This window comes from Portunus trituberculatus, chromosome 4 (genome assembly GCF_017591435.1).
Source record: "Portunus trituberculatus isolate SZX2019 chromosome 4, ASM1759143v1, whole genome shotgun sequence".
Taxonomy (NCBI): domain Eukaryota; kingdom Metazoa; phylum Arthropoda; class Malacostraca; order Decapoda; family Portunidae; genus Portunus; species Portunus trituberculatus.
In genome coordinates, this window is record NC_059258.1 from 2,121,376 (window position 1) to 2,130,070 (window position 8,695).

Here is an 8,695-nt window from a genome sequence, read left to right on the forward strand (position 1 = left end):
CCACATAAGTATCTGAAGCTGTATAAAATTAAATAGTAAGCAGAATATAGAAACGCGTCATGGTACTGAATGTGTTGAGTGAAAATAGTAAATAAAGACTTGATAAGATGTGATGATAATAAATGATAATGGAAATATGTAAAAACTGTAACAAAACAGTAAAATAAAGGTATTTGCTTAATAAACCAATGAAAAATAAGAGAAAAAAGATAAATAAAAATAGGATCAAGAGAACTAATAAGAGAAATACATAAAAAAGTAGTTAAAACAAAATAAGGCTAAATAAAGACACTAAAATAAAATGAAAGGTAACGTTTAAAGAAAAAATATCAAAATTAAAAGCAAATGAAATGAAACGTTTAAGAGCAAATATCAAAACAAAACCAACAAAACACACAGTAAAAACCGGAGGAGTAAAACAAAGAAAACCATTGAATATCCAGCAATTTTAAGTCATTTGGCGGTACAAACCCCAAAACAAATCGCATTTTACGAATCCATCAGCGACGCGTTTGCAGAAGCGAGCCAGCGGAGCGATAGAGAGCGAGATCAAAACTGACAGAGGGCGATATTGAGCCGGAAAAGTGGTCTGGCTGCATTCCTCGTTGCTTCACTTGCCATCTCCATGAAGCAGTAATGATTCGAGCCAACTGTTCTGGCTCGTCACGCGGCTTCCAGTGAGGTTATTGAAAAGAGAGAGAGAGAGTCACTTTGTGTTTCGTGAAATTGGAGTCTCTGCTCTGATGGGGAAATACATACGCCAAATTCACACACACACACACACACACACACACACACACACACACACACACACACACATACAGACTAAGACAGACAGAGAGACAAACAGAGAGAGAAGAGAGAGAGAGAGAGAGAGAGAGAGAGAGAGAGAGAGAGAGAGAGAGAGAAGTATGAAAGACATGATTAAGTTATAGAAATGAAAAGAGGAAGAGGAAGTAGAGGTAAATTTTATGCATGAAAACAAAATATGGCGAGAAAAAATACACACACACACACACACACACACACACACACACACACACACACACACACACACACACACTCGTTGCATATATGGGAGGTCTTAATTCCAGGAGGTAGGGGACACACACACACAACAGAAGGGAAGTCTAATGGTTTTCCCACCATTAAAATGATACGGTATCGAGGCGTAGATTGTGGTGAACCCTTGGCTGTGGTGGTGGTGGTGGTAGTGGAGGTGGTGGTGGTGGTGGTGGTGGTGGTGGTGATAGTGGTTAAGTCAAGTTACATTACAAGTTTGGTTATTTAGGTTGCTGAGATAAGTAAAAAAAAAAAAAAATAATATAAAAAGTTAGGTTAGGTTAGGTTAGGTTAAGTTAGGTTAGTAAATGTTAATGTAGATAATAGTTAGGGCTGACGATAATGGTGATAGTGATAGTACAAATAGTGTTGCTGATAGTAAATGCAAATAAACAGACAAGAGAAAAATATAGGCAGACAGACAAACACATACAAAGACACAGACAGACAGACAGACAGACAGACAGACAGACAAAGAGACAGACAGACGTACTTCAATTGACATGTAACAGCCAATCAAGAGGCAGAATGAGAAACAAGAGGAACACACTGACACACACACAAAGAGGAAGGTGAGAATAGAGAAGAGGTAAAAGCTAGGAGGAGGAGGAGGAGGAGGAGGAGGAGAAGGAGAAGGAGGAGGAGGAGGAGGAGGAGGAGGAAGAGGAGGGAAAAATGAACACACTAAAGGGTTGGGAAAGTTGTTTGTGTCTTCTTCTCCCTCAGGCTTCACTTGCGTCACAAAAGCTTCCATTATTCCATATCTCCCACACTGGCTCTCTCTCTCTCTCTCTCTCTCTCTCTCTCTCTCTCTCTCTCTCTCTCTCTCTCTCTCTCTCTAGTATTTGTTTTTCCTTTTCCGACACATGGTCCATTTCTGGTTGACCACCACCACTACCTCCTCCTCCTCCTCCTCCTCCTCCTCCTCCTCCTCCTCCTCCTCCTCTCCTCCTCCTCCTCCTCCTCCTCCTCCTCCTCCTCCTTCCTCCTCCTACTCCCTCTCGTCCTCTTCGTCCTACTGCTTCTCTGCTCCTCTCTCTCCCTCCTCCTTCTTCCCAATCCTCCTCCTCCTCCTCCTCTCTTCCTCCTCTTCTGGTTCTCTTTCTCTTCCTCTTCCTTGACTTCCTACTATTTGTCTACTTCTTTCTCATCCTCATCCTCCTCTTCATCCCCGTCCACGTACTCCTCCCTCTTCTCCTCCTCCTTCTCCTCCTCCTCCTTCTCTTCCTCATCCTCCTCTTGCTCCTCCATCCTATTCTTCCTTACTTTATATTGCAGATCTGCTTCACAATTTAATCTGCCTTTCTGTAATTACTAACGCAATCCTTCAAACAACATAGAAACTTTAAAGGGTTAGGTTAGGTTAGGTTAGGTTAGCTTTGATTTCGTAAGCTTAAGTTAGGTTAGGTTAGGTTAGGTTAGGTTAGGTTAGGTTAGGTTAGGTTAGGTTAGGTTAGGTTAGGTTAGGTTAGGTTAGTGTTAGGTTAAGGTTAGGTAAAGTTAGGTTAGGTTAGGTTAGGTTACGTAAGATTAGGTTAGGTTAAGTTAGGTTAGGTTAGGGTTAGGTAAGGTTAGGTAAAGTTAGGTTAGGTTAGGTTAGGTTCAACAGAGGGTAGTCTTTTAGGCATCAATAATAAAGTAGAGCTAGAAAGGAAACGATGAATAAGTTGAGAGAGAGAGAGAGAGAGAGAGAGAGAGAGAGAGAGAGAGAGAGAGAGAGAGAGAGAGAGAGAGAGAGAGAGAGAGAGAGCGTAAACTGCATAAATTTCTACTGGGACGTGGCGATGGCCTGAGTGAGAGCGAGAGCGAGAGAGAGAGAGAGAGAGAGAGAGAGAGAGAGAGAGAGAGAGAGAGAGCGTCGGTGTCAAAACATGCCACATTTCACAGCCGGTTTCTACTGAAAGCTTTTGACAATAGAATTTGGACTGAGGGGAAGGCGTCTTTGCTGGAGGAGGAGGAGGAGGAGGAGGAGGAGGAGGAGGAGGAGGAGGAGGAGGAGGAGGAGGAGGAGGAGGAGGAGGAGGAGGAGGAGGAGGAGGAAAAAGGGTATGGGAGGTGGGAGGGAAAGATGGATGGGTGGATACACGGATTGGTGAAAGGATGAATGAATACCAGAAAGAGGAATGGAAGGAGGAGGAGGAGGAAGAGGAGGAGAGGAGGAGGCAGAGAAAGAAGAAGAAGAAAAGGAGATGATGTTCGTGATGGGAAAGGACACAAGAGAGCACTGAACACGAAAAAAGAAGAGAGGAAAAGAAAAAGAGGAAAACGGATGCGGAGGAAAAACAAGGAGGAAGAGGAAGAGGGAAAGGAGGAGACTCGCATGAAGAGAAAACTTTTGCCAACATTAAAATTCACAAAAAGAATGAGAAAAAAAATAGAACCACAAGAAACAGAGAAAACAGAAACCTTGAGACGCAAAACACACACACACACACACACAAGTCACTCACCTTTCATATGCATATAAAACAAGAAACACCAACACACAAACACGACGAAAGGAAAATCTTAACAATGTAGTCAACGAAGAAACGAATGAACGGACACGAAATTATGGAAGAAAAGTGTAAAAAGCTCTTGTTGAAATGAAATACACATAAAGGTAGACTGATGAATTTGCATAAGTAGTAGTAGTAGTAGTAGTAGTAGTAGTAGTAGTAGAAGTAGTAGTAGTAGTAGTAGTAGTAGTAGTAGTAGTAGTAGCAGTAGTAGTAGTAGTAGTGAAATAGGGTCGATATTGAAAGGCAAAAAAGGAAGAGGGAGAGGAGGAGGAGGAGGAGGAGGAGGAGGAGGAGGAAGAGGAAAGAAAAAAGAAGAGTAAGAGGAGGATTAACTGACAGATTGATTGATTTACTGACTTTCTCCTTTCCTTCCATTCCTCCCTCACCCACCACACACGCACCAATGACACATTACACGCATCTCAGAGTCACGTTTCGCGCGGGAATGAAAACGAGAAAAGAAAAGAAGGAAAGCAGAACGATGGATTGAAGGACACACGGGAATTCCAGCGGCGTGTAAGAGGCAGAGGGACGCCCCAAGCTGCTTCACTGGCACGCAAAAGGCTATGCATAAGCTATGAGGCTAAGCTGGCGCCACCACGACACTGCCTGCGGGGACGATTTGTGGTCTAAGTTTGGAGGAATCAACTTGTTTTCTCACTTCAGGTAAAAGAACATCGAGAGAAAAGGAGAAACGGGAAAGAACAAAAGGGATGAGAAATAAAAGCAGGTAAGGATGTTTAACGTTTGAGTAAGTTTTTTTCTTCTCACGTCAGCCACATGGAAAGGAACAAAAGGAAAAGGAAGACAAAGAGAAAAATAATGAGAAATAATATTAAGTAAGGGTGTTTAATATAAGAGGCTGCTTTTTCTAACGTCAACAGGGAAAGACTGAGGGAGAAAGGAAGCAAACTGAGAAAATGATGAGAATTATTAGCAGGAATGTGAAAATCAACTTGTTTTTCTGTCAGACACATAAAGGGAGAGAAGAAAGAGAGAAAAAGAAGGGAAATAACGAAAATGATGAGAAATGAAAACAAATAAGGGTGTTATATTAAGAATCAACTTATTTTCCCAAGGCAGAGATAAGAACAGGGCGAGAAAAAAAGGAGAAAAGGAAGAAAAATGGAGATAAATAGCAAAATTGATTAGAAATTATAACAAGTAAAGGTATTAAATGTAGGAATCTAATTTTGCGGCACCAACAAAGAAAAAACTGAGTGAGAAAAGGAAGCAAACTGTGAAAATGAAGATAATTAACAAGAATGTAAAAAATCAACTTGTTTTCTCACTTCAGGCACACGAACAAGGTAGGAAAAAAGGAGAAAACGAAGAAAAGGAGGAAAAATTGCAAAACTGAAAAGAAATAAAAGCAAATAATGAGAAATAACAACTCAGGGTGTTTGACAGACATATTTACTTGTTTCATCTCACTATCTAGAAAGAAAAGGAATGAAAGAAAGAAAGGGAAATGACAAAGAGAGAAAAATGATAAGAAATGGCAGCTCAGGATGAAACGTGTAAAAATAAGCTTCTCTCTCATTGTGTAGAAAAAGAACAGCTTACAGAGGAAAATGAGAACAGAATAGCATTTATAGCATTGTCTACATAGGACAAATTGGAGTCAAACAAACGTGATGCTTAGAATACAAATACTTCCTGGTGCAATAAAAGACACCATCATCAAACACCAGAATACACAAAAAATAGATAAAAAAAAAAAAGTCATTTGTAATATTCATTTAGAAGTAAAAAAAAAAATGCACTACAAGAAATAAATTCATAAAACAATTAATATCCATCAAAGCATACCAGAAAAGTAGGCAGGACGGGATTGGGAACACACACACACACACACACACACACACACACACACACACACACACACACACACACGAGCATACAAAAGCAATTTAAAAAAGACGAGAATGAGAGATAAGAAAAATGAACTCAAAACTGTTTCCGAATGAGAGATGAGCAGAATAGGTACTCTAAAAACGCAGTGGGGGAGTTTCAGAGCAGGGAAGGGATCAGTTCTCTCTCCGTTCTAAAGTAAAAGAAAATCAGCGTGACATAAAAACCGCTGCACTCAAATAAGTATGAACTGAAGGCAAATCAAATTCCATCCAAAACAAGATTGAGAGGGAGAAAAATGTTGGTACTATTGGAGATATAAAAAAAACAAATAGGAAAATACATATCAAAGGAAATGATGGAAAAAAGTCACAGGAAAGGAAAAAAAACACAAAAATGAAAGAAAAAATAAGGAAATAGATACATGGATAAAAAGAGAGCGAAAAAAAAGAAAGAAGAAATATAAATTAATACACATATATTAAAAAACAAGACAAAGTAAAGCAATAACAGAGCAACACAACACTCCACAAAAGGCAACACACCAAAACACACTCTTCCAAACCTAACAACACAACAAGTTAATCTTTATTACAAAAAGAAAAAGAAAACCTTCAAAAACAGAGAAGTAAATGAACATGAATGAATAGATAAGAACACAGACAAAGAGAAAGAATAAAGAGAAAGGAATAAATAAGAAATATAAAACAAAATACACCAGAACTCTCAATCATTCATCCCTTTCTCTGGCACACTCTGGAACTCCCTGCCTGCTTCAGTATTACCAACCTCCTGTGCCTTGATTTAATATAAGAGGGAGGTTTCAAAACATATATCCTTTCCTTTTGGCTAACTCTTTCGGATCTGCAAGGACTGGCAAGTAAGTGGACCTTTTTTCATATTTTTGTTGCCCTTAGCCAGTTTTCCTCTCTTACATATAAAAGAACTGCTCGAGACCTCCCAGCACTGAACATTAATCAAAAAGGCCCCAGGATGAAATGAAAATACAGAATCACATCACTTGCACTTCACCAAAATACAGTAATACACTATACACACAAACACAGCAACACTTCAACACTTCAACACTTCAACACAGTAACATTTCAATACACCAATACACCAAAACACTAACACACCAACACATCAACACACTAAATTTCAACACACCAACACAGAAACATACCAACAAACCAACACACCAACACATCCTCACACCAACACACAAACACACCAACACATCAACACACTAACACACCAACACATTAACACATTAACACACAAACACACCAAATACACCAAACACACCAAGACACCAACACTAACACATCACCACACCAACACACAAACACACCAAGACACCAACACCAACACCCACCAACACACAAACACACCAACATATCACAACACCAACACACGAAACACATTATCACAGCATCAGACAAACCCAAGCCTCGGTACTCAACTCTAATGACACCTGTGCACTTTTCATTCAATTAGTGACCGGATTACTACCAATCAGCGCGTGCAATTACCTGGCAAAGGGATCACTGAGGGAACGCCATTGAAGAGCATCAGAGAGGTTAGAGAAAAACAAGACACTAATTAGTAAAGATAGCAATAATTGAAATAAATAAAAAAAAGTGATGACAAGTAGATTAAAAGGAGGTTTGTCTGAGAGAGAGAGATAAAGAGAGAGAGAGAGAGAGAGAGAGAGAGGGAAAAAGGGGGATGGGTGTGAGGAGAGGGGAAAAAATCAAGGGAAAATCATCAAATTCCGCACCAGAGTTGAAGCGGCAACGCGAAGGAGGCGATTCAACGAGGGGAAAGAAAGAGTAGAGAGGAAAAGTACGACTGTGGAATGAGGGGAATGTAATGGCCAAGAAGAGGAGGAGGAGGAGGAGGAGGAGGAGGAGGAGGAAGACGTCAAAGAAAAAGTAGAACGCGGAGAAAAATAATGACAAAAAAAAAAGAAAAATGAGCAAGAGAAAAACAAACAAGGGGAAGAAAAACAAAAAATTCAGAAATTAGAGGACAATGAAAATAACGAGATAAGAAAGAGGAGAAGAGAAAAGCAAGATAAATAGAATGAAGAAGAAGAAGAAGAAGAAGGAAAAGGAAAAAGAAAAGGAAAGGAAAATTAAGTAGAAAAAGAGGGAAAAAAGAAAAAGGAAAGGGAAAGAAGAAAGAGAAAAAGAAAGAGAAAAAAAGAAAAAGAAGATAAAGAAAAAAAAAGAAAAAAGTAGAAGCAAGAGGAGGAGGAGGAAGAGGGAAAAATGAACGTGAAGAAGAGATAAGAGGGGAAAAAAGAGTTGAAATCGAGCATTAGTCTTCATCTCAATCTTATCAATTTCCATCCTTCAGGCAGGTGATTGTGACGTCATATAAGTGACGTCACAAGGCCACGCCCACAACAAAAACCCCCCAATAGAAATACAGCCTTCCCTTTAGCCTCGCCCAGTGAGAGGAGGAGCATCATGACGTCACAAGCCACAGAAATCAAAAAGGGAAAAAAATGATCATGGTAAAGACTTCTGGGATTCATCCATAAACAAACCCGTAACTTGTTCCCTTTGATCTGTGTGACCGAGACAACAAACGAAGCTTCGGTGTTGCGTTCATGTATTCCAAAAAAGCTCAAAAATACTGACACAACTATTTTTCCTTCGCTGGTGGCTGCAAAATCTGCCTGGAAGCTTTCTCACCCTCCTCGCTGTTCGCCGCTCACTGTTCACTGGATTTCACGGCAGATGACAGCGCAGGGACGACAAAAGCGAGGCGAGCCAAGGAGAGGAGAGGCAAGGCAAGGCAAGGCAAGGCAAGGCAAGGGAAGGCGAGGCGAGACAAGGAGAGGCGAGGCAAGGCAAGGCAAGGGAAGACGAGGCGAGACAAGGCAAGGCAAGGCAAGGCAAGGCAAGGCAAGGCAAGGCAAGGCAAGGCAAGGCGAGGCGAGGCAAGGCAAGGCAAGGCAAAGGAGGCGAGAAAAGGTAAGGTAAGGCAAGGCAAGGCAAGGCGAGGCAAGGCAAGGCAAGGCAAGGCAAGGCAAGGCAAGGCAAGGCAAGGCAAGGCAAGGCAAGGCGAGGCAAGGTAAGGCAAGGCAAAGCGAGGCGAGAAAAGGTAAGGCAAGGCAAGGCAAGGCAAGGCAAGGCAAGGCAAGGCAAGGCAAGGCAAGGCAAGGCAAGGCAAGACGAGGCAAGGTGAGGCGAGACATGAGGCGATTATTAGGTAAGAAAAACAGTAAAATTCTCAATGAAATCTATTATTAATGTATCTCTTCG